This window comes from Odocoileus virginianus, chromosome 4 (genome assembly GCF_023699985.2).
Source record: "Odocoileus virginianus isolate 20LAN1187 ecotype Illinois chromosome 4, Ovbor_1.2, whole genome shotgun sequence".
Classification (NCBI taxonomy): domain Eukaryota; kingdom Metazoa; phylum Chordata; class Mammalia; order Artiodactyla; family Cervidae; genus Odocoileus; species Odocoileus virginianus.
The window spans coordinates 20,386,671-20,409,763 of NC_069677.1; the positions used below are offsets into that span (position 1 = coordinate 20,386,671).

At 38.9% G+C, this 23,093-nt stretch overlaps 1 long non-coding RNA gene across 2 annotated transcripts in view; it reads right to left on the reverse strand.

Moving 5' to 3' along the window:
• Positions 1-9,003: 9,003 nt before the first annotated feature.
• LOC110126864 (uncharacterized) overlaps positions 9,004-23,093 on the reverse strand; it is a 131,929-nt gene continuing 117,839 nt past the window's right edge. Inside the window, exons 2-5 of one of the 2 annotated variants that reach the window (XR_002310565.2) lie at positions 14,354-14,512; positions 10,757-10,897; positions 10,561-10,676; positions 9,004-9,773 (exon numbers count right to left, since the gene is read on the reverse strand). This is a non-coding gene — a long non-coding RNA (uncharacterized lncRNA). The remainder of the gene's footprint in view (positions 9,774-10,560; positions 10,677-10,756; positions 10,898-14,353; positions 14,513-23,093) is intronic. The other variant, XR_011487141.1, reaches the window with a different exon arrangement.

A 23,093-nucleotide genomic window follows, 5' to 3' on the forward strand; every position in this document is an offset into this window, starting at 1 on the left:
AGTCCAGAATGGGTTTTTCTGTCTCATGTATCATCCCCCAAACCTAAATTGCCAGCAAAGTCCTGCTCTCAGAATTTTTATTATCTATAATGATGCTCTAAACTAAGGGAAAGAGCCGAGCTCTGTTCCAGGCATCAGCAGTGCTCATCACGCTGGCAGGGAGAAATCCACCTTTGTCAGGAAAGTTAATCTAATATGAGACAATAAAGATGAACACCACGAGGGGTATGTTCCCGCAGAAGCACTTTGCTGATCATGAAAGACACTTTAAAAATAAAACAAAATAGAACAGCAACAAAAAACAAACCAGACTCTCCATTTTCTGGGCAGACAACGTAATCTCTCCCTGAAGAAAATGTAAACGTCTGCTGTGAAGAATCCTACAAAAGAAAAGGGTGGTCTTCTCAGAGATCTGAGGTCCTGGAGTTCCAAGAATCCTAATGTGGGGCTGGAAGGTGCTGCTTCCTTTGTGCCTTGTGATTAAGAAGACACACAAATAGGGAGGTCGAAAAAGATTAAGTGGGAGAGAAGCTGCCTAGGGGACACTGTAGCTGTTCATTTTGTTGCCAACCCCCCCCCCCACCCACCTCTGTGGGCCTCAAAAAGCAGGAGAAGGGAGAAGGTGGGAATTAATCAACTATAAACAAGCAAAGCTGGAAAAGATCATATAGTCTGGCAGGCCCAGGCCTCAACGAATAATAAGCACTTTCATTTATGTAACACTTTACAGTTCACAGTACACTTCCAGTTAGATTATTTCTTTTGATCCTCAAAAAGAATAAGGGAAGTCAGCTGGGATTAGAATCCTCATTTCCTATGAGACAAAACTGAAACCCAAAGAAGGAAAGAAACTTGGCCAAGGTTACACAACTAGTTTGCAGCAGAATAAGAATTTGAACCACTTTCTCTGACTCTAGAATACAGCTTCCCCCCTCCCCACCCCGCATGCAGCATTATTATCATAAAGTAAAAGCTGAAAACAGGAATACCCATTGTTTGAATACAAGCACACTTCTGTATATAGTTGCACAGAAATCAGTTAAATGAATAATGGTAATGGTAATCTACTTTGCCATCTAAGGTTAGAAAACAGAAAGCATAACCAAGCATTTAGTACGGGCAGGTACCTAAAAGATCATCTACTAAAATGAATCAGAGTGAATCACTTAGGATCTCATTGCTAGAGCTATTGTTGCTTTGGTAGAAAGTTTATTTAACTTTCAAGCTAACAAACTAAATGTCATGACTTCCTTAACACGGGTCTTCTATACAAAGATTGGTCTAGTCACGGCCACTGTTCACTCGTTCAACAAATATTTGTCTTGCTCTGAGCCAGTTGCTGACCTTCCCAAATTGAACAAAAAAATATTTCAGTAGGTAGGTTCCATGGAAGAAGAACTAAGGATCATTATTTTTAGCTCTGACTACAAAATAACAAATATTTAAGATAAATATTTTCCTCTCTGTGAAATGGGAAGGACCTTGCCTCTTGCTACCAGGAGTTAATAAAGACAACTTATTATATTGTTTGCCTGGATTTTGTGTAAAGTCTTTTGCTCTATGAAACTCTTAAGAAATGTGTATTTATGAAGCAAGTAAAAGAGGAGATCTTCAGCTGAGGGGAGGGGGTGGCAGGGGCTACACATGAGTAATCCAAGCCTGCTTGGTCATTGTCTCCAGCCTTCTCCTGCCAGAGCCCACTTAGGGAATTTTGCTTTATTCCCTGTACAAAAGCAAAAGCTCTCATCCTACTCTGAGCTCGCAGTGCACACGGCACCTACCTCTCTTCTAAGCGACTGAGTTATATCGTCAAAAGGAATTTTCCTGCCAGATTCCCTCCCCTACCACACTAGACTCAGCACCACTTGAGGACAGGCCTACTCTGCATCCCTACTCCAGAGCCTTCCCCCTACTGTCTCTGACCCTCTGAAATTGACTAATTAATGTGTTCTGAATAAATGTATGAGTTAGCAAGTGAGCAAATGAACAATAAGTATCTTTAAGGAGGCAATATTCTTGAAAATTCTGATCAGAACAAATACAGTGAAATAGAGATAATATTCTGTGGCATCTGACACATCTTGAAACCTAAACCATCATAGGTTAACATCTCTACTTTGTAAATGGAGGAGATACCAGCCTCAATGGTCCTGCCAAGACCAGCGGGTCAGGGTCTGGATGAGAGGGAACCAGAAGAATATTTCCCAGGCACATTTTCAGTCCTTAAAGAGCATGGCTGCTGTCAAGTTAATCAGTCAAATCCTCCTGACCACCAGAGGCCACGAGCTCAGGCAGCAAACCATTTCTCTGCTGGCTTAGGCCAAGGAAAGGCTTGATAGAGTGCCAGAAAATTCAATGAATGTTTTACCTTACAAATGCTGAGGAGACAACATGTTCCTTTTAGCATTAATTGCTTAATTCAAAAGAAGCCATTTAGAATCGGAGTCTGGTCTTTTTCCTTGATGAGCAATTTCAGGCTGCCTATCCAAGCTTTTGTTTGTTGGGAGGAGAGAGGGGGAGAGAAAGCATTTTGTGAAGGCATTTTAATTTTCATATTTAATGAAACAGATTGGGTACCAGGTTCCTTTGATTTTATTTTTCTGTTCCCTGAATACCTTCTTGTGTATTACATATTCTGCTGGAGCTTCCTGCAAGAGCTTTTCGACATTTCACGAGTTAAGGCTGTCAAATGTTACCCACGGAATCAAATATATTTCTTGTGCCAATATTAAGTTGTTATTATTATTGTAACAGACCTATCATAAATCTCAAAGCTGAAGAGAAAGGGAACATGTACTGATGTTTCCCCATATTCTCTTGAGCACATAAAATTATATAACTCTCTCAAGTCCTCTTTTTATTGCTGCATCAAAAAGGCTTTGCATTCTTCAGAGAATAAATTTTTTGAAAGGGTTATTTCTTCTTATTAAAAGAGAATCAATCAATCAATCAGGTATTTCATTTGCTTTAGTTAATTAACAAAAACATAGAGAAAAAATGCCACTAGATTGAAGTCAGGAGTCAAGCTCATTTGAGCTATTATTTATTACAGTGCTTTCTCTCTCTTTCTCCTTGATAAAATGAGGGCAAAGGCTTTGTCTGTTTCATTCATAATTAGAACAACAAGAACAGTGTCTGGACCACAATTGGGGTTCAATCAATATTTGTGGAATAAATGAATACGATAACTCAGTGATTTGACTTGATTTTTCCCAACTTCCTCATTTGTGAGAATACCAAAAGGATTAATAATGTCGGTGTTTTCCAGCTCATGTAGTTATTGTAAGGATCAAAAGAGCTAAATGATGGCTTTGTGAAACTGTTGAGTTATGCACATAATTTAAAGAAGCAGCGTTATTAGTAATAATATTGGGTCTGCACCTAATCAGCTTCTGTGACCTTGGCCAAAATATTCCAGTACTCCATGCTTTCATTTCCTCATCTATAAACAGGCAGGATTGGAATCAATGATCCCTAAATTTCTTTTCAGCAAAAATCAAGTTCTTTAAACCAGTCAACAAATACTTATCTTGTACCCACTCTATGCAAAATACTTTTCTAGGAAAAAGAAAAAACACCAAGGAGTAATAGAGATTTCAAAGAAAAATGAAAACACTGACTTTTCTAAAATACTTCTTCCTGGTTAGTTGTTTGAAATATAAAAGCAGCTATTGAGGGAAGAGCATGGGAAGAAGTGAAAAGCAGATTTCACAAGAAAGAAGTCATTTGGGGAAATCAAAAATTGAGTCAGCTGCTGGTACGTATCTTGTGGAGATCATTCTGACCTTCCAAATGGCTTGAGCAACAAAGTTGGATTTGACATTTGGTGTTGGCTTTTACCGTCTACCTAATGAGAAATATCTTTAACAAGAGTAAGAGTATGCTGCATAAAATGTTCAGAAAAATGTAGATTTGGGGGGAGGGGAAGCCAAGAAAAAAGCAGCATCAAATATGCTACTGTGATTTAAACAAGCTACTTTCTTGGACTATGGGGATAACTCAAGGCCATTCTAGGCACCAAAAGGATAAGCAACTTCACAGCTCTCAGGGAAATTCATTGAATCAAAGAGTCAGAAATCTCCTCCAAAATTCAGCTGAGCTGTAAAGGAAACAACCCATCAACAAATGGAGGTGTTATATAGAAAAGATTCTATAGTAAATTAAACATTTAAGACCACAAGTATGTAAACAAAATACCCTCAATGATATTTATAAGATTATTCATGATATAAAGCTAAATAATCCTCTACTAACATGTCCAAAATTAATTTCACACTTTTAATCCTCAAACCTGCTCATCTCAATTCACCATTTTATCTATACAAACTGGAAAACACAAAAGCTTTTCTTGATTTCTGCTCCCTTAGTTGGTATGCCCAATGACTTATCAAGCTTTATTTTTATAAATGATCCTCACAAAATCCAAAGAAGGGCGCAAAAAGACCTCTAAGTGGAGAAGTGTTTTTGTCAGAACACTCCAGGCTATGCCTCAATAACAAATAACCCCTGGAATATCAGTAGCTTAACACAGCAAACATTTACTTCGTGCTCATGTTACAGTTTGATGTAGGCTGGCTCTACTCAGAGGTTCTCCTAAGCCATGATTCAAGGATTCAGTTGCTTTAGCTTTTTAGCATGTTGTAGAATGGGAGACAATATATGAAGTATTTTCACAGGCCAGGCTCAGAAGTGATTTACATCTCTCCTGCTCACATTTGGTTGACTAAAACTCAGTCACAATCTTCATTTAATCCTTAATCCTAATCAGTCACTCAGTCCTAATCTAACTTTAGGGAGGCTGAGAGATGTAACCTTAAGCTGTGTGGTAAATTCAGTCACAGAGACTGATAGCAAAATTATATTATATTATTATATTATCATATAAAAGAGATTTTTCAGGCACTAAGATTCACAAACACTCAGGGTTCTCTACCTGCTGAAAAAATCCACTCCTAATTAAACTCTCCCAAAAATCCTTGTGGTTTCATCACAAAAGAAAATAAAAATACTGTCTTTCCTGTCACCTCATTCTGAGATAAAATATTTTTGTGCATACAATTCTGTGCAATTCAATAATTTACCTTTAGCATCCCCAGAAATGCTACCCTTTCTGCAGCGTGGAATAAAATATGAAAAGTTCAGTTCAGTTCAGTTCAGTTGCTCAGTCGTGTCCCACTCTTTGCAACCCCATGGACTGTAGCACGCCAAGCTTCCCTGTCCAAACCAACTCCCGGGACTTGCTCAAACTTAGCCCATTGAGTCAGTGATGCCATCCAACCATCTTATCCTCTGTGGTCCCCTTTTCCTCCTACCCTCAATCTTTCCCAGCATCAGGGTCTTTTCCAATGAATCAGTTCTTCACATCAGGTGGCCAAAGTATTGGAGCTTCAGCATCAGCATCAGTCCTTCCAATGAATATCAGAACTGATTTCCTTTAGGACAGACTGGTTGGATCTCCTTGCAGTCCAAGGGACTCTCAAGAGTCTTTCCAACACTACAGTTCGAAAACATCAATTCTTTGGCACTCAGCTTTCTTTATGGTCCAACTCTTACATCCATGATACTGGGAAAACCATAGATTTGACTAGATGGACCTTTGTGGACAAAGTAATGTCTCTGCTTTTTAATATGCTGCCTAGGTTGGTCATAGCTTTTCTTCCAAGGAGCAAGCATCCTTTAATTTCATGGCTCAAGTCACCATCTGCAGAGAGCTTGGAGCCCAAGAAAATTAAGTCTGTCACTGTTTCCATTGTTACCCCATCTATTTGCCATGAAGCGATGGGACCAGATGCCATAATCTTCATTTTATGAATGTTGAATTTTAAGCCAGCTTTTTCACTCTCCTGTTTCACTTTTATCAAGAGGCTCTTTAGTTCCTCTTCGCTTTTTGCCATAAGGGTGGTGTCATCTGCATATCTGAGGTTATTGATATTTCTCCTGGCAATCTTGATTCCAGTTTGAGCTTCATCCAGTCCAGCATTCACATGATGTACTCTGCATATAAGTTAAATAAGCAGGGTGACAGTATATAGCCTTGACATACTCCTTTCTTGATTTGGAACCAGTCTGTTGTTCCAGGTCTGGTTCTAAGTGTTGCTTCTTGACCTGCATACAGATTTCTCAGGAGGCAGGTAAGCTGGTCTGGTATTCCCATCTCTTGAAGAATTTTCCACAGTTTGTTGTGATACACACAGTCAAAGGCTTTGGCATAGTCAATAAAGCAGAAGTAGATGTTTTTCTGGAACTCTCTTGATTTTTCAATGATCCATTGGATGTTGGCAATTTCATCTCTTGTTCTTCTGCTTTCTCTAAATCCAGCTTGAACATCTGGAAATTCTCAGTTCACATACTGCTTGAAGCCTGTTGAAGTACTGTTGAAGACTGACAGTCACCATTACTGTCGTTACCCCTACCATAGTTTGGCCTCAGGCCGTAATTACTGTCGTTACCCCTACCATATTTTGGCCTCAGGCTGTAAAACCAAATATGTGAACATATGTGACCTTATGCCATAACGTCTTTCTCTTATGACTGTAACCAAATGGCGAACTCTTGAAGACAAGAACTAGTTTGTGTTTCAGTGCATTTCTCAATACTTCATTTACTGTCTTATGTGTAGTAGGAGTCCTGAATATGTGCTATAGACAGTATACCCTATAAACTCATGCTGAATTGGGCATGGATACCACATTCAGCAGAATTTTTTATCTGAACCTATAATAGAATTTTATATCTTCAAATCTGTCCTGTGTCTCCATGTTGATTCAAATCTTATCTTAAAGTCTCTATTTCCAATCTGTCTCCCATTTCATATAGTTGTTTAGGAATATCAATGACAAAGAGTTTATAGACCATAAAGTAAAATGCATGACTATTGGCAAATTCTTATTCCCTGTGTTTTATTATTCACCTCTGAAAGTAGAACATAGCAAACCTGTCATAGCAAATCACCAGGTGGTATATAACTCAAATTGGATATTTTTTATTGTCACACTTATAGTAGGTGAAAATATTTTAACCATTTTACAAGCTTTATTACAGGTCATCTAAGGCAGACTAGCTGTTCTCCTTGAGGGAAGATACCAGAAGACTCTTGGGGGTAATTCAGCTCCCACCTTCATGAGAGCTACCATCAATCAACCAAGCTACTCTTTTGTGTATCCTCTGGAACCAAGGTGGGCAGTTTAATTTTTGCCTATAAAATACTGAGATGGGTAAGAAGAGGAATTTCATGTCTTACTGTAGACCAAGCATCCTCTTGTTATTCTAAACTATTCCTTTAGCATCAGTCAATACATATAGAGACAGTGAAATCACATGTCAAAGTAAAGATTACTTTCAAAAAAATTCAACTTGAAAATATTCCAGATTTGAACAATAAGAATTTCAATCTATTATCAAATTCTCATGGAGAAATCAAGGTCCCAAAGTTAATATCCTGTATTATTTTAAGTTTTGTGTGAAGAGACAAAATCTTCACTACTGCTTTCTCATTTCAGCCAGAGGGTCAGTTGGCTCAGAACCCTGGACAGAGCCTGAGATCCTGTATCATCCTCAGCCTGGACTCTCTACTTCCTTAAATGCCTACCAAATTAAATTAATCTCATCAAGGCTTTCTCATGGCCCACAAGTTTAAATACCAGAAAGTTAATAGATAAAAATGTTATCACAGTGCCTGCTCCACACTCTCAAAATTTAAAAACCACAAGCAAATTCCTAGTCTCAAGAACAAAGCTTTCAGTCAAAATGATGCCCTAAATCTCAAGGTACAGAACATTGAGATATGTAGCTGTTGCCAAGGCATAAACAGGTAACCAAGATCTCTGAGTAGAGGAAAGACAAAAAAATAGCATCCACACCTTTCAGCCTTACCAATCTCTTTGTCCAGAGTCTACTCTGAACAAAACTTGGAACTTATACTTGGTCAGAATAAAAGTCATAAAATTAAGAATAAGAGAATTTTCTCTGGTGGTCCAGCAGCTAAGACTCTGCACTCCCAATGCAGAGGCCTGGGTTCTATCCCTGGTTAGGGAACCAGATCCCACCTGCTGCAACTAAGAATTTGCAGGCCACAACTAAAGATCTTGCATACTCTAAAACCTGGCACAGTCAAATAAATAAATAATTTTTTTAAAAAAGAATAAGATATTTACCTTAATTGCCTAGGGGACGATTCACTTGTGCATACTCTCAACTTTTCTTTAGAGACTGCCTTTCTTGCTTTTTCATCAAAGTTTAGAAATTTTCAATGGTAGCAGCCCCAGGCATCAGTCATTGAGTTTGTTTGTTTTCTTCGATCCAACATACTAAACCTCTAAAAATATCCAACTTTACCTTGAACTTATGCTCCTGATTTGTCGGCGCTGGGTGGAGAGCTGACAGAGCCTCCACTCTATTTTAAGCAGGCATTCTAAGCATAGTGGCTATGGACAATGCCTCTGGCAATAACTGCATGTCCCATATTTTGCAGTAAGCACATTTGCTATAGACATTTTCGCCACAGACATGTCACTGCATAATTAATTGGTCTTAAGGAGGTTTTGCTGTGAAAGATAAAATAATTGGTTGACAGTTTTTGGTTTGACAGTTTGGTTTTAGCTGGTTGAAATGTGTTAGCATTTCTTCCAGCTAGTAACTTTACTGATGGCTTTACTGAGCTGATAGATTATGATTATTTAGACCAAGAGTTGATTTTTCATTTTGAAACACACTACATCGGAAGAGAGAGGCCCAGGCCCTCGAATGCTCAGAGTTGAACCCATATTTCCCATAGAACTCCATAATGTCTGTCAACAAACATGTGACAAAACGCCAAGAACAAACAACAGATACAAAGTTCAGTTACAAACATGCATCCTAGTATTTGGAACTGATATCACTCTTAATGAAAGAAGAAATTTTAGAGAAAAAGAAAGCGTGCGATACTGAAACAGGAAATAAATCAATAAGCCAAAAAAAAATATTCAAACACTACGAGCAAAAGACTTGAAAGACAAATGCCCACAAGATAAAATTATTTATTTGTATGATATTGCTGTGAAACTAGACACATTTGAAGGTATTCATATATTATATATTTTGCAATGAAATCTTATATATTTTGTTATTCATATTTCATGTTTCATTACATTCTTTTTAATTCCCTCTTTTACTTTTTGTGATTTTCTCTTTTACAGCAAATTAGTTATGCAGCAAAAATGCTTGCAGCAAAGATGCTTATGGAGAAAGTACAAGAATCCAAACATTGATATTTGAGGTGTATTACAGCAGCTATCATCACTTACCCTTACCAACATAGGGACCCCATCATAGAGAAAGTTATGAAGTCATGAGTTCTGAGTTTTCCAACTGCACTTGTTTTCAACCAAATTTGGTCTGACCATATCTCCCAGCATTACATGGTCACATTTTGAACATGCTGTTCCATCAGATTAGTAGTTATATCAAGCCTGGACACCATCTCTATTGACTTAGTATTTTTTCCTTTACTATGACTCTGTGTCTGGCACAGTTGAAATGCCCTTTGAGGTCTCACAGTTTCTCACTTGTCTCCCAGATACTCGACTCTGGGCCAAAGAGAGCTCGAGATGCCCCTGCCAGCTCCAATAACTCCTCGTCTCTTAGCATGGCCTCCACTCTGCCTGCAGTGTCCAGAACCAGGACAGCTCTGGCAGCCAGCCCACAGGTTCATTCAGACTTCCAGACTTGGATGCAGTGCAAATCCATGGGGTGTGGAACCTGGCTTCCCCAAAACGAAGTACAAGAGGGTGTCTCTGTAATGAGAAGTTTGAGTGACAGGTGGTTGTAAGGAACTGATTAATTCCTCTCCCCTCCTCCTTCCAGAGATGACCCATGTGATTGAACAACCACCGGTGATTATTTTTGAAAATGTGGACAGCTCAGTCACTCCCACCTTGTATTTGCTTACCCTCTTTTCCTCTTTTTCCTCATTCTCCCTGCCTGACATTGTACCTCCCAATGAAGTATTTGTATTAAACTTTGCCTCAGGTAAAGGAAGCAAGACTGTTTGAACTGGAAAAAGAGTTCTTTAAGGGAACGTTTGAGATCTTGGAGGACAGTCAAACTGATATAAAAGGAAAAGGGGATCTGGCCAACTCTAACTTCTCTTTGAGAAGCATATTTTCAATATTTTTAAAATTAAATTGTGTTTAAAATATGTAAAACATAAAATTTACCACCTTAAGTGTACAGTATTTAAGTATATAGTTCAGTAGTGTTAAGTACATTCACGTTGTTGTACAACCAATCTCAGAACTCTTTCCATTTTGTAACACTGAAACACTGCACTCACTCTCCATTCCTCCTTCCCCCAGCCTCTGGCAACCACTATTCTACTTTGTCTCTATGCATTTGACTGCTCTAGGTAGCTCATATGAATGGAATCACAAAGTATTTTTTCTTTTTGTGACAGGCTTACTTCACTTAGCAAATGTCCTCAAAGTTCGTCCATGTTGTAGCATGTTTCAAAATCTTTGCTTCTCCTTAAGGGTGAAAAATATTCTATTCTAGGAATATACCAAATATTGTTTATTCATTTACCTCTCAAAAGACACTTGGGATGCTTCCACTCTTTGGCCATTAGGATTAATGTTTCTATGAACATGGGTGTACAAATATCTCTTTAAATCTTGCTTTCACTTCTTTGGGGTATATACCTAGAAGTAGAATTGTGGGATCGTATGTTAATTCTATATTTAATTTTCTGAGGAACTTTCATACCATTTTACACTCTTACCAACAAAGTGCACAAGGGTTGCAGCTTTTCCACATCCTGGCCTAAACTTGATATCTCTGTATTTCTGTATTTATTTATTTCATAGTAGCCATCCTAACAGGTGTGAGGTGGAATCTCAGTGCAGTTTCGGTTTGCATTTCCCTGCAAGGGATTTTAAAAGAGATTTTTCAGTTGTTAGTAGTTTCAAACAGGTAATGAGCCCAAGGAAAGTCACAGAGGAAGACAGGGGTGATGGTGAGAGTTATCTTCTTTATCCCAGAACCAAATTCAATTCCAAAAATGATAAAGAGTAACATAATTAAGGGAGGTTGATCTAGTGCTAAGGCTAACACCTAATACAATTTAGATACCATGTCTCACCTACTGTAACTTTGTGGAACTTAGTTTGAACTTCTGTAATTTTAAAGCCCAGACCAATAATCCTGGAAAAATACACAGTGCAGGGAACCATTGGTCAACTATTAGTACTTTAAAGGTTTGTATAATGAAGCACAACTGCACTGAACAAATCTATGCCTTCTTCAGTCCAAGGTAAACTGTACCAGTGGAAATTTAGCGGTATGGATAAAACATAAGCCAGTGCCAATCACTTGAGGCAGCTACACACAAGAATTTGGCTTATCAAAGTATCAAAGCCTACACCTATTGCCCTAGCTATTGTGTAAGCCTCAATTTCTCCTGGAGGCAATTTAAATAGGCTCATCTTTTCAATAAAATGTCCTGAAACAATTGGATGTCCACTTGCAAAGAAACAAAACAAAAAAAGCCTAGATCACAACTTGCACCATATACAATATTTAACTCAAAATGAATACTAGATTTAAATGTAAATACTATAAAATGTCTAGAAGAAAAAAAGGGGGAGGGGAAACCTTTATATTTTAGGAATAAGCAAAGAGTTATTAGATAAAGCATAAACCATAAAAAAATTTGATATGTTGTACTTTATCATCCGTGGGAGAAAGTATTTCCAAATGATATGTCTGATTATGGGCTTGTAGCTAGAATATATTAAAAACTCAAAATTCAACAACTAAACTAAAAAAAAAAAATTTAAAAAGGGGTAAAACATTTGAACAGATAGTTTACCGAAGATGCAAAAATGGCAAGTAAGTCATGCAGATTGAAATCACAGTGTAATACCATTACATACTCATTAGACTAACAAGTTAAAAACAAAACTGACAATGCAAAGCAGAGCAGGCCGGAATCCTCACATATCATTGATGAGAATGTGAATTGTTAGAGCCTTTGAGAATCAATCTGGCAGTATCTTATAAAGCTAGACATAAATCATACAGTACAGTAAACCTATACCAAAGTATTTACCCAAGTAAAATGAAAACCTGTGTCCACACAAAAACCTGTGTGAATGTTCATAGCAGTTTTATTTGCAGTCCCCAAAAGCTAGAAACAACCATAGTCCATACATATGATCAAATACATACAATCAGTAACTAAAAGGCACAAACTATGGATACATGCAATGACACAGATGAATCCCACATGAGTTATTCTAAGTGAAAGAAGCTAGACTCAAAAGGCTTCAATAGTTTTGATTCCGTTTAAATGACATTCTTGAAAAGCCAAAACTATAGGGAGAAAAATAGACCAATAGTTGCCAGGGGAGAGGGATGGACTACACAAATAACGGAATTTGGGGGGTGAGAGAACTACCCTCTATCGTGATTGTAGTGGTGATTAGAGACTAAATGTTTGCCAAAACTTGCAGAAGTGTATACTAAAGGAATGAATTTTACTATTGTAAATTTAACCTTAACTTTTTTTTAAGTGAGCAAAACAGTTCTTGATTGTAGAGCAAGTATGCCACTCAGTCCAACCACGTGGGTGTGAGTGCCTGCGTGCTCAGTCCGTTCAGTCGTGTCTGACTCTCTACGACCCTGTGGACTGTAGCCTGCCCATGGGATTCTCCAGATAAGAATACTGGAGTGGGTTGCCATGCCCTCCTCTGGGGGATCTTCCCGGCCCAGGGATCGAACCTGTGTCTCCTGCATTGCAGACAGATTCTTTCACCACTGAACCCACCTGGGAAGCCTTCACTTAGGTGTACTATAATAGAAAGATTCATTTTCTGTAATTCAATTTAATATTCTTGTCCCAAGTTTCTATTCTGCTAGGTTGGTAGACAAATGTATATGTCTTCCTGAGACTTATCTCCCTATCTGTGTCTCTCCCAAGCTCATGCCATAGTTTGGACTCCATATGCAAAAGCGAGGTGAGAGGACAATATGAGTTATGGTCAGAAGTCCGCAGGAGCTGCTGTATCTATTGTCACATGGTGCATGGCTCATTATTACTGTTTAACTCTCCATTGCTGCCCCGTCACTCTTGGGAAAAGGGGATTTTTCTTACAAGACTAGCTGGGTTCCAATTTTCACAGTAAGTTCTATACAGGAGGTTTCCTCTTTAGAATCCCGTTACGGCTCCATCAGCACTGCTGGGAAGCAGCAGGGAAGGGTCCTTCTGCCCTCTGGATGATAGAGCTTTCTGAATCATGCTTTCTCTCTCTCCCTCTCCCTTTTCCCTCTTTCTCTCTCTCTCTCCTCTGTTCTCTCCCAGCCCACACAGCCTCACAGGCTTACAAAGTGCCCAGAGGAAGACTCTGCTCTCTCCTCTGCCTGCTTCCGGCCAAAATACTTTGTATATATCCTTAAATACCAACCTTTTACCTACTCCACAAAACTCTCAAAGTTCCCCTGAGGGCTTAGGCTTTTCCATGACAAATGTCAGAAAGACAAGCAGGCTATTTCTGAGTTCAGCCCTTTTCCTGACTCCCCTGGGGCCATCAAGTACTGACTTAATGACAGGGGTGCAGCGGGAGGGAGGGGAGAAACATTGGTAGGGGAAAAAAGCAGATTGATAGCTTAAAATATTATTCCACCTCACCTGGATAAAAAAATTAAAGGCAGTGCCTTTGTTGTAGTTTCCTTTACAGGAAGATGAAAATACCTGCGTTAACAACGTCATTCTACAAGGTACCATAAAAGTTGGGATTTGATTTGACATGGTTAAAATTACATTATAAAATTATATTATTCTACAGAATTCAGAAACAGAATCATTTTTGAATGTAAGGAATAAATGTGGGAACCAAGTGAAAAGAATGTGCATAAAATCTTACTGCAAAAAACTGTGGTTCTATCAGCATTCTGGACAGTTGTTCTGAAGCGAAAAAAAAAAAAAGAAAAAAAGAGAAACAGATTCTAAAAGCTAAAATTTATGAAAACTGTGCTGCCAAACGTTAAGTAAAAAATAATCAGTGAAAAAGACTAATTAATTCACATATTACATGTTCTCCTTTTTTAATCTTCCCCAATGATAATCATGTACTTTGGAGAGGGACATCTGGAAACCTAAGCTAACTTAAAACAGTCTTTTTCTAGCAAGTAACTAGCCAGGAATCTCCATATTCTGAAGGTTGCTGTCAGCTTACCCCTGCCTCCAGCCCCAGATGAAGTCAGCCTGCCTTGGTAGCAGACAGTCCAAACAATCCACACTGGCTCTGTGGGTAGAGCATCATCTCCAGATGCCCAGGATTCAGGAAAGTTACTGTTCAGGTATAATGACGCCACTTACTGTATAAGTCAGTGACTTGCCGGTGGGTTAGAGGGACCACATTTAGTTGGGTAGGCAGCCATCCTGGTTTCCCCCTGGGTGTATATGGTAGAAGTGAGGTGGTGACTTCCCCATCACACAAAGTATTCAAGCAGGCAATAGATGACTTTGGAGGACACACTGCAGAGGAGATTCAAAGGCAGTTGATCTAAATGACCCATAAAATCTCCCGCCACCATAAGACCTTAGGATTCTATGAAATTCCCTGCTTACAAAGAAGTGAGAAAAAAATACTATGTGATGAGAAACTCTCTTCCTACTTGAAGCCTGGCTGATACCATACAGAAATGAAAATAAATGATACGATATTCAGGAGTTATATAACCTGAGATATAAATAATAGTGTACAAAATAGGGAATTTTTTTAACTTTTTATTTTATATTGGAGTATAGTTGATTAACAATGTCATGATAGTTTCAGGCACACAGCAAAGTGACTAAGTTATACATATACATGTATCTATTTTTTTCCCAAGGGAGTATTTTTTTTCCATATACATCAACTCAGTAAAACACTTGTAGTGATATATATGATTCTTCATTTGAAGTAAGTTTATGTTCTGTGACTGTTCTGGGATTTTATCATTTTCTGAATGCAGGAGACCTTATTAATTTGTGTGTGTGTGTGTGTGTGTGTGCGTGCGCAGGTGCGTGTGCAAGCGCACACTCAGTCATGTCTGACTCTCTGTGACCCCATGGACTACAGCCCTCCAGGTTCCACTGTCCTTGGCTAAAAAGTTGTATGACTCGTTGGGGAGAAAAGGCTAATGTATGGAATTTCTATAGAGGAATGATGTTGCATTGCTTTCAAGTCTTCATGTTGTTGCAAAGGTAATGACAAAGTAAATCAATAGAAAAAAAGCGTAATTTGTAATAGATATATTATGAAGCAGAAGGTATGTTTAAGAGTATTTTTTGAGCCACTGGGTTGAAAAGAACTAATATTTTCATTTTGACCAATTGCTCTCATAAGAAAATACATTAAATGTATTCAGATGGAGACACTGTTTCCAGCCTTTAATCAATATATATTACATACAGCCTGTGTGAAGTTCTGTGGACCCCCCAAAATGAGATCAAGTCAGTTAAATCCCCCCTTTACATTCTTCTCTACAAAAGGTCATGTGAAGAAATCAAGTCTTAAAAGTCATGGGGTGCTGCTGTGCTTCATGTGCTTAGTCGTGTCCGACTCTTGCGACTCCATACACTACAGCCTGCCAGGCTCCCCTGTAAAAGTCATAGGGTGGTGGCGGGCAAATGGAAAAATCTATGTATCTTTTTGGTCAATTTTGTTGTGAACCTAAAACTGCTCTATTTTTAAAAAAAAAAAAAGTATACTCAAAAAAATAATTCAGGAGATTATATTTTACCTAGATCTTTCTAGGAAAGCAGATATTATTTTTTCAAGTTAAAAAAATTAGATTGTGGCTTTTAAATAATTTTAAAAAACTATTTTACTAATTTTAAATATTACTAATAGAAGAACACTAGGGGGAAAAAATTTAAGAACAACAAAAGAAAATTTTAATTAAAAACAACCAAGAACTAGACTGAGACAACAATTCCACTTGCTACCAGCTAAGTGAGTTTGTGTTATCAGCTCCTTTTTCTAGACTTTAGCTTCATTAGATGGAAATTGGGACAGTGATGACCACCTTTCCCTACCTATAATGACAGGAACACAAAAACCTTTTGAGAACAGACTTTTGGACTCTGTGGGAGAAGGCGAGGGTGGGATGTTCTGAGAGAATAGCATTGAAACAAATATAATATCAAGGGTGAAACAGATCACCAGCCCAGGATGGATGCATGAGACAAGTGCTCGGGCCTGGTGCACTGGGAAGACCCAGAGGGATCGGGTAGAGAGGGAGGTGGGAAGGGGGATTGGGATGGGGAATACATGTAAATCCATGGCTGATTCATGTCAATGTATGACAAAAAACACTACAATATTGTAAAATAATTAGCCTCCAACTAATAAAAATAAATGAAAAAAAAAAAAAACTTTTGAAAACAACAAGGCCATATACAAATGTAAGGAAGGAAGAAAGGGTGGAGAGGGAGGTGGGAGGGGGGACCGGGATGGGGAATACATGTAAATCCATGGCTAATTCATTTCAATGTATGACAAAAACTACTGCAATGATGTAAAGTAATTAGCCTCCAACTAATAAAAATAAATGGAAAAAGAAAAAGAAAAAGCATGGCTTTAGGAGTTATTCATTCATTCATTCATCCAACAAATATGTGAATTCCCAACATAAGCTAGGTTCTCTGCCAGGAGCTGGGAACTTCATTATAAATGAAGCAGACAAAATTGCAAACTTTTCAGAGTTTACAGTGTAATGGAGGAGACAGTTGCTAAATAATCATACAAATAAATGTATTTAAAACTGTGATGCTTGCCACAAGAAAGAGCTAAAGGCAGGTTGGAAAATATATCATGATAGGTGACATGATTTAGATGGAGACTGGGGGTCAGGGGTAAACAAATAAAAGAAAAATTTCTCAGAGACTTGAAGCCTGAGGAGCTGACAGGCAAATTTTTGAGGAGAAGAGATTGCAGGGAGTATTCCAGGCAAAAGAAAAAGCGTGCAAGTGCCTTGAAGTAAAAAAGCTTGACATATTCAAGTCACTAGCAGAAGGCCAGGGTCACCACCATTGGTGGTTTTTGTATTCTTGCTATCATGATAATAATCTCATACTGTTTTTGAGAATGGGTTTCCCTGGTAGTTCAGTTGGTAAAGAATCTGCCTGTAATGCAGGAGACCCCAGTTCGATTCCTGGGTTGGGAAGATGTCCTGGAGAAGGGGTAGGCTACCCACTCCAGTATTCTGGCCTGGAGAATTCCATGGACAGTCCATGAGGTCACAAAGAGTCGGACATGACTGAGCGACTTTCACTTTCACTTTAATTTTCATTTTTGAGAATAGGCTAGAATAATTATGAATATTGACACACTAAATTCTACTTAGGCTAAACTTCAACAAATGTTTCCAATTTAGAATATCTCTGTGTCTAAGGCAAACTCTGAAAGACATTTGAGATACCCTCTATTCTGTAGGCTTCAAAGAGAAAGTCAACCTGTTAGAATTAAGAATTTTAAAAAGAAAATTGATAGACCAGAATCTATGATGAGAAAAGCTAAGCGACCCAAAGCTATAACACATGAACAACAGCTGAAGTTCCCAAGGCTGGTGGTGATGAAAAAGAGAAAACAAAGGAGACACAATCTTGATCCCGTGCACCTAGTCAAGCTTTCATGTGGATAAGAGGAAATGTCAACTATTTTGAATAGACACCAGATGATTTCACAGTTAAGGTTTGCAGGAGGGCAGAATGTTCCTCCGGCTTCTTAGGTGGCACTAGTGGTAAAGAACCTGCCTGCCAATGTAGGAGATGTAAGAGACACGGGTTTGACCCCTGGGTTGGGAAGAACCCCTGGAGGAAGGCATGGCAACCCACTCCACTATTCTTGCCTGGAGAATCCCATGCACAGAGGAGTCTGGCGGGCTACAGTCCATAAGGTCACAAAGAGTCAGACACAACTGAAGTGAGGCGGCACTCACAAAATATTCCTCAGTATACAAGAAAGAACTGAATAAGAATGGGAAATGCCTAATTGTGCAGAGAGAAGAAACTGGTACTCCTCTGGAATTCATAAATAAATCATAAATGTAAGTACATATTATATTACCCCTTGGGGACACTTAGAAAAGATTCAGATATCTTTAAAGACCAATGTAGTAAACAACCTCTAAAGGGTCTTCCAGCATTGAGAAATGCCATTGAAAAATGTCACCTTAACAGAAAGATATAAGAAACTATTCTCAGTAAAAGTGAAGTCTCATCTCTCAAAACTCTTAATCATTTAAGAGACTGGCACTGTGACCAAGAGTGAGGTAGCCTTAATACCGTGGCCATCAGAGAGCTGTAGAGAGCTTTGTAAACCATAAATGGTTTCAAAAAATTGTTTATTAGTGGAGAGAAAGTTTTTATTCGTCAGAAACCTTCTTTAGCATTACCCAATATGGGTTTGGAAGAAACAGTTTTATGATGAAAATTAGGGTAGGAGGTAAGAACCCCAGGTGGTTGGCTTGAGCAGAAATGTTCTGTAACAGGTCTGGGAAAAAGTTATTTTATAATTTCTAGAAGTGGGTGGGGATGGGACAGAATTAGAGTCAGAGCAGGTAATAAAGGTGGAAGAGCTATGCAAATGAAGGTAATGGGGCAGAAGAAGACATTTAATATGAGATAAAAAGCAAGGGTGACCCAAGAGAGAAGGTATGTTCAAGAAAGTGCAAGAATTAATTGTTTGGTTGTATGTTGAATGAGCTAGTCTGGTGAAAAGGTAAGCTTTGCTCATGAAAAAATAACCCTGATCCAGTTCTTAACGTTAAGTTCCTGTTAGTCTTCTGATCATATGAATATAGTCCTTTATTGGTACAAATGAGATATTTGTTCTGGGATGCCCTAGAGTTTTTCTTAAAGAATCTGGCAATTCAGGATGAGCCAAGGGCAAGCCCTGACTTTATGTTGACTTAAGTATGATTAGGAGATAAGATGGGACATAGAGATTTTATTGGATCATCTTGCTGATGAAATTTTTAAAGGTAACATGCTATGTCTCTCCTTAAGTTTCCCTCCCAAATCCACCCCAGGTAGGGGACTGGAACATTAGGTAGTATTTACTGAGTGTCTATTATCTGCCAAGTAGTGCATAAGTGTTTTGTTTTGTTTTTCCTCAATGCAAGCCTATAAGATAAATGCTATTCTCATCTTACAGCAGAAGAGGTTAACTCCTTTATTCATTTCATTTAGTCATTCATTTATTGAGTCATTTTACCACTGAGTGGTAAAACACAGTTACTGAGTTAAGCACCTCTTATGTGCTACTATGGGTGGGGACATCTACCAGGTCCTCTACAGGGGGAAACTGCCAGGAACTACTATAAAAGTCACCTATGTCCAGTACCTCTTTTTCTGAATAGTACCACTTCTATTTTGGGAGATCTTCTTCTTTCTCCAGTCTATCTATATGTATCACTAAAATTTCCATTTTCTCATCTACCCCCTATTCCCTGACCACAAGAAATAGTCAACTAAATTTGGGGATTTGGAACTAAGAGCAAATCAAAATAAGGCCTGGTTGATAGCTGAAAGCTATGAGATGAAATATTGAGGAGTTGAAATGGGTCATGAGTTTTGCCAGCTGGAGGAAGTCCGTAGAGAAAGGGAAAACTAAAGCTGACAAAGTGACAAACAGCAGAGACATGAGGCAGAGACTGGATCCTGAAGGCAGTTATATATCTGCTCCGTTGTATGCTTGTCTCTAGGTGTTCACCTTTTCCTGAGAGTCCATGAGTATATCCCAAGATACTTACTGGGCTAAACATGGAAGATATAAAGATGAAAAACTCACAGTCCCTGCCTTACAGCACTTTCAAGAGGTGCTTCATAAGGACACGTGTGTGGGTATAAGTTATTATGACATTATCAGTGGGGCAGGGAGGTGATCCCCTACATTGTGCATCTGAATCATCCAACTACTCATCTTTTGCAAAATCTTAATTCACTTCCTCCCTCCACACATGGGCATTTATGACTAAGAACCTGGCTATGCACAGTAATTGATGCAAGGTCAAGGGATCTGCAAATATTTTCTATAAGGGACCAGATAATAAATATTTTGACTTTGGGGACTATATAGACTCTGTCACAGCTATTCAATTCTGCTCTCATAGTGCAAAAGCAGCCAATATTTATGTGAATGATCATGACTGTGTTCCAAAAACAAATCATCTCCACTGGATTTGGACCATGGGCCATAGTTTAACACCCTAGCTCTAGGTGTTTGGAGCAAAGTGAAGTTCAGAACCATGATGTACAGTGTTAATTGATTGGTAGAACTATGTGTCAGGTGCTGCAGAAACTCAGATGAAGTGACATACTACGCATGAGCATCAGGAACGTGAGAGCTGAGCTGAGTCTTTAAAAGAAACACAAGGTGGAGTTAGTGAGAGCAAGAAGGGATGCGTAGGAAAAGAAGCATTTACAAATGCAATGAGCTTTGAGAGACCCTGGCATTTGAGAGACTGACAATTGTTCCCTACCACTGAGGCAAAAGTAATAAGTTAAGAGAGTAGCAAAAATAAGAAAATGGAGAAAAGCAAGGCGAATATTCTAAAAGGATTGAACATACTAAGGGATTTAAAGTTTATCCTGAAAGTTTAAGGGAGCCATAGGAGAATTTTAGGAAGAAATCATCTGCCTGAAATCATCAGTCAGACATCATCTGATTTTTTTTTTCTTCAATAATCTTTCAGGACTATAGAAAGTAGATGCAGGCATTTTATGTAGAAAAACATTGCAGTTGTTCAGATGTGAAGTGACAAGGGTCTGAATTTAGGCAATGAAGTCATTTGAAGCTTTAGAATCTATAGGATCCAACTTGGAGATAGGTTACATGCAAGATCAAGAGAAAAGATTACTCATAAGACAACTGGGTGGAGAAGAGGGGATAATCATCAATATTTAAACATTTAGGGTACGGTGAGTTCAGTTTGGGACATGCTGTGAATGAGATGCCTATGGCAGATTCAAAGAAGGAGAGTTACTCCACATCTAAGAAAGGAGATCAGCTTTTACATACATCTGCTTACTGCATATGACCCTATGAGGTAGGTGCTGTTTTTATTTCCATTTTGCAAAGGAAAAAACTGAGGTAAAGGAGAGGGCAGGGGAAATGGGTTTTACAATCATTCTAACTAGATTATAGAATTAGGACTTAATATAAGAGAAGGGCTTCCCTGGTGACTCAGTGGTAAAGAATCCACCTGCCAATGCAGGAGACTTGAGTTCCATCCTTGGGTCTGGAAGATCCCCTGGAGAAGGGAATGGCTAGCTACTCCAGTATTCTTACCTGAAAAATCCCATGGACAGAGGAGACTGGTGGGCTACAGGTCATGGGGTCGCAAAAGAGTTGGACACAACTTAGAGACTAAACAACAATAACAACAAAATATAGGAGCAAGGACAAGTTCATTTGGAAAGAGTGTGTAGGATGAGAAGAGAAGACTGAGGCTGAAATCCCAAGAACAAAAACTTACAGGAGATGAGGACAGCAGTAACCGTGTTTATACCCAAGAGCCAGAATGTCTGAGTTCAAATCCCAGTTCAGTTGCTTATTAGCAGCTGCGTGATTTGAACAAGCCATTTAGACCCATCCAGCCCAGTTTCCTTATCGGCAAAGTGAGAATAATATAGGCCCCCATCTCCTAGGTTGTATGCATCAAAGGAAAGAATGTACTTAAAAATCTGACCAGATAGGATGGCAATAGTGAATACTCAAGAAATAATTGCTGGGCTTCCCTGATGGCTCAGTAGTAGAAAATCTGCCTACCAATGCAGGAGACACAAGACTCGCAGATTTGATCCCTGGTCCAGGAAGATTCCACATGCCACAGAGAAGCTAAGCCTGGGTGCCACCACTATTGAGCCTGTGCTCTGGAGCGCAGAAACAGCAACGATTGAACCCACATGCCACAGCTCCTGAAACCCACATGCCCTAGAGCCCATGCTCCTCAATGAGAGAAGAAACCACGATGAGGAGCCCTTGCACTGCTGGCCACAACTGGAGAAAAGGCCTGTGCAGCAACGAAGACCCATCACAGCCAAAAATAAATGAGTATAACTATTTCTTAAAAGAAATAATTGCTGTTATTGTTATGACTAACTTGAAAAACAAAATGAGTGGTAAAATAGAAAATGTAGGAATAGGTACCGTCCCAGATGCTAAGGAAAGAGAAGCTTCAAGAGACAGGAAATATACAAAGCATCAAACACTATAGAGAGGTCAAGAAAAAGAGGTCTCAGATCTGTTTGATTTGCCTCTTCAAGGTCACGTGTGGAGGCAGCCGCTAGATGGGCTGGTTGAAGAAAGAGTGGGTAGTGAAGATATAGAGTCAGTCATAGCCTAGTAGCCAGGTATACTCTCAAATGGTTTGTAGGTGAAGGAAGCAAGGACTGTTGGCTAAAGGAGGTATCAGTGAAATGTAGTTTTTAATAAATATGGGTTGCTTAGGTAGGAGAGATAGGTAATTTTCTATGCTGAAGAGGAAAAGCAAGTAGTGAAGAAGATGTTGAAGACAAGGAATAGGAGAGAACTGTTAGAACAAAGGGCTTGAGGAGGAAGAGGTACATAATGAAATCCAGACCTTAGGAGGAGCTGACCTGAAGTGTAAAGAGACATCTATTTGACAGAGGCAGGTATAGACAGGATAATGAATGATCCTAGATACAGTTCTCATCTGAGAATATCAACATCACTGTGAAGATATGGTATATTGCTGAGTGATAGAGCCATAGGCTAGAGTGGTTGAGTCTCTAAAAAAATTCTATAATGTCTGTTGTAGTAAATGAAAAGAGAAAAAATTCTGGGTACATAAAAGATTTTACAGGTGTCACTAATGACCAGACTGAGGTTGAAGCCATGAATTTACAGTGGCTTCAGTTTCTGATTTTCCCCAGTTAGTTCCAAGGTCCAAGTGCAGAAGCAGAGGAAACAGAGTTGATCAGAATGTACAGTGGCCAAGAAAAGGGATGTATGATATTAACAAGAATTGCCCCCAAGGCTGGACAGAATAATGGCCAGGAAAACAGAGGACTGTTAGGAGAAGGAAGGTAGGCATCAACAACCAAA